Below are 3,346 nucleotides of genomic sequence, written 5' to 3'. Positions count from 1 at the left end.
CTTATTCTTCTTCATTTTGGTGATTTGTCTGACTAGTCATTCACTGCAGCCTGATGACAAAAAGAGAGAATTCTCAGCTTCTGTGACTGACTGGCTATTATAGTGAGCTGAGCACAGTGTTGTGCATCATATGTTGCACAACCGTTTTAACCATAATGATAGTTACAAAAACCATTGGTCTAAAAAAAATCCTACCTGTCCAAAAAAAGGGGACAAAATTCTTATTCTTCTTCATTTTGGTGATTTGTCTGACTAGTCATTCACTGCAGCCTGATGACAAAAAGAGAGTAATTCTCAGCTTCTGTGACTGACTGGCTATTATAGTGAGCTGAGCACAGTGTTGTGCATCATATGTTCCACAACCGTTTTCCCATCAGTGAGCACAAATGCAACCAAAGAAATGATTAGTGCATTTAAATAGATCTAGTCCTGGCTAGACTCAGCGGCGCTCAGATGAGAAGCGGCGCTCAGATGTCGCTGGACAGCGTGCCCTTGCTCTTGCGGCCGGGCAGAGGGATGGCGGACTTGCTCTGCGGCTGGTGAGGCTGCTGAAGGGTTCGATCAAAGAGCTTCTTTCTGTCTGTGACCCAGAGTGTGAGCTTCTCGCCGCGCGCCCACTGCTGCGCCACGTCCTGATCCACCTGCCTCCGCTCGCGCAGGTCACACTTATTCCCCAGCACCATCACCATCACCTGCACACACAGACACTCATGCACACACAGACACACACACAGCCACACACTTACACACACAAACACACACACACACAGAGACAGACACACTTACAGACGGACACACACACACAGAGACAGACACACTTACAGACAGACACACACACACTCACGAGCTTCTTTCTGTCTGTGACCCAGAGTGTGAGCTTCTCGCCGCGCGCCCACTGCTGCGCCACGTCCTGATCCACCTGCCTCCGCTCGCGCAGGTCACACTTATTCCCCAGCACCATCACCTGCGCACACACACACACACACACACACACACACACACACACAGTGAGGACATCTGCTCACACCACACACCAGCAATCATCCGGAGCAGCATCATGTTACTTAAAAATAAAAACAAAATTCATTCTTGTAGAATCTTTGTAATTAACGTTTTTAAAAATTAATCAGATGTATTTTATTTTTTGTACATTACATATCTATATACAGTACTTGTCGAAAGTTTGGAAACATGATTTTTGAATGTTTTTAATGAAGTCTCTTATGCTCATAAGGCTGCATAAAACACAGTAAAACATCAATATTATGAAATAGGGATGCACGATATTGGATTTTTGCCGATATCCGATATTTTTCAACTCATTTTGGCCGATACCGATATATTTCCTTTTGTTTGGAAACAACACCAAAGTCACTCCTGTGCAGAAATGATAAGCAAATTATTTTTTAATTTTGGTTCGTTTTTATGACAGTACGTTGAAGATTTGAAAATAACTATAAAAAAACTATATTCAATCGCTGCATATTTTTAAAAAATATTTAAAATTTGTAAATGGTCTAAAGCCAAAGTGTTGTAAAAATTCTGAAAATCTTACACATTACACACATGCACAACATATTACACAATAATGAATAAATCAGTATATATAAAATTATTTAATTTAAGAGACATGTTTGTGTTGTTTTTGTTTTTTTGTTTTGTTCATGTAAGCTTATGCAATTACTGCTTTATTTAATCAGAAACACAGTCTAAATATAATTTTGTGTATTTTGCTTTAATTTTATTAGAAGTAGGCCAACAGCGCCCCCTACAGATTAAAACTCCTTACTAAGCCGGCATTAGGACCCGGGGGAGGCTATCATACACGAGCGCGTCATTCATTTACATTTAAACCCATTATCGGCCGATTCCTATATTGGTGTGATAATATGGTGCATCCCTATTATGAAATATTACAATCTGAAATAACTTTTCTTTTTAATACATCTCACATGATCTTTCGAAAATCATTCTAATATGCTGATTTGCTGCTTATTCATATTACTATTCATTTTAAATACAAAAAAAAGTTAATGTTTTTGCTGCTTAATATTTTGTGTAAACATTTTTCTGTATTCTTTGATGAATAGTAAGTTCAAAAGAACAGTTTTTAAAATAAAATCTTTTGTAACATTTTTAAATGTTTTCACTGTTTCTTTTGATCAATTGAGCATGTTTGCTGAATAGAAACATTAATTTCTTTTAAAAAACAATTTTCAGCATCATTACTCCAGTCTTCAGTGTCACATGATCCTTCAGAAATCATTCTGATATGCTGATTTGCTGCTCCAGAAACATTTATTATTATTGTTATTAATATTTAAATCAGTTGAGTGAATTTTTTTTTCAGGTTTATTTGATGAATAGAAAAATCCAAAGATCAGCATTTATCTGAAATAAAAAGCTTTTGTAACATTATACACTAAACCATTCAAAAGCTTGGAGTCAGTATACATTTTTTTTTTCTTTTGGGAAAGAAATTATAAAAATTAATACTTTCATTTAGCAAGGATGCTTTAAATTGATCAAAGGTGAAGATAAAGACACTGTTATAAGATATTTCTATTTCAGATAAATGCTGTTCTTCTGAACTTTCTATTCATCAAAGAAACCTGAAAAAATTCTACTCTACTGTTTTCAACATAATAATAATAAATGTGTTTTGAGCAGCAGCTTCATTGCAGTTGCCTTTAAAACACAAATACAAAAAATGCAGTAAATCTTAAATTCCATTAAAAACTATAACAAACAAATTCTAAAACTAGAAAGGCAGCTAGCCATAAAACTTGTTTAACCTAGCTAACATACAATTTTATTTTCTCAATAGGCTACTGGCCAACATTAACTACTAACACCTGAACAAAATTTCACATTAGTTAACCTAAAGTTAATATAAGATAAGCATTGCTCGTTAAAAATAAGTTTAATTCGGTAACTTAATTCAATAAGCTGACAAAAGTCGTTTGAAACGACAGCGCAGGTTACCATAGTAAAGTTTCTTACCGCCATGTTGACGGGTAAATGTTACTATATGAAATTATAGAAATTATTACTTTTTTATTAGCAAGGACGCTTTAAATTGATCAAAAGTGATGAGTAAGACATGTATAATGTTAGAAAAAATTCTACTTGGCTGTTTTCAACATAATAATAATAAATGTGTTTTGAGCAGCAAATCAGAATATTAGAATGATTTCAGATGGATCATTTGACTGTAGTAATGATGCAAAAACATTACAAATCTTATTGTTCAAAAACTTTTGACTGGTAGTGTATATATATATGTATATATATATATATACAGTGGGTACGGAAAGTATTCAGACCCCCTTCAATTTTTCACTCT

The 3,346-nt window shown here is 34.9% G+C and overlaps 1 pseudogene; it reads right to left on the bottom strand.

The window, feature by feature from the left end:
- Positions 1 to 467: 467 nt before the first annotated feature.
- The window catches only part of LOC107700645 (NF-kappa-B inhibitor-interacting Ras-like protein 1), a 5,552-nt pseudogene continuing 2,673 nt past the window's right edge, over positions 468 to 3,346 (bottom strand).

This window comes from Sinocyclocheilus anshuiensis, unplaced genomic scaffold (assembly GCF_001515605.1).
Source record: "Sinocyclocheilus anshuiensis isolate Anshui unplaced genomic scaffold, SAMN03320099.WGS_v1.1 scaffold1360, whole genome shotgun sequence".
NCBI lineage: Eukaryota > Metazoa > Chordata > Actinopteri > Cypriniformes > Cyprinidae > Sinocyclocheilus > Sinocyclocheilus anshuiensis.
The sequence above is the reverse complement of the archived record's forward strand: the minus strand, read 5'-3'. Positions and strand labels throughout refer to the sequence as shown.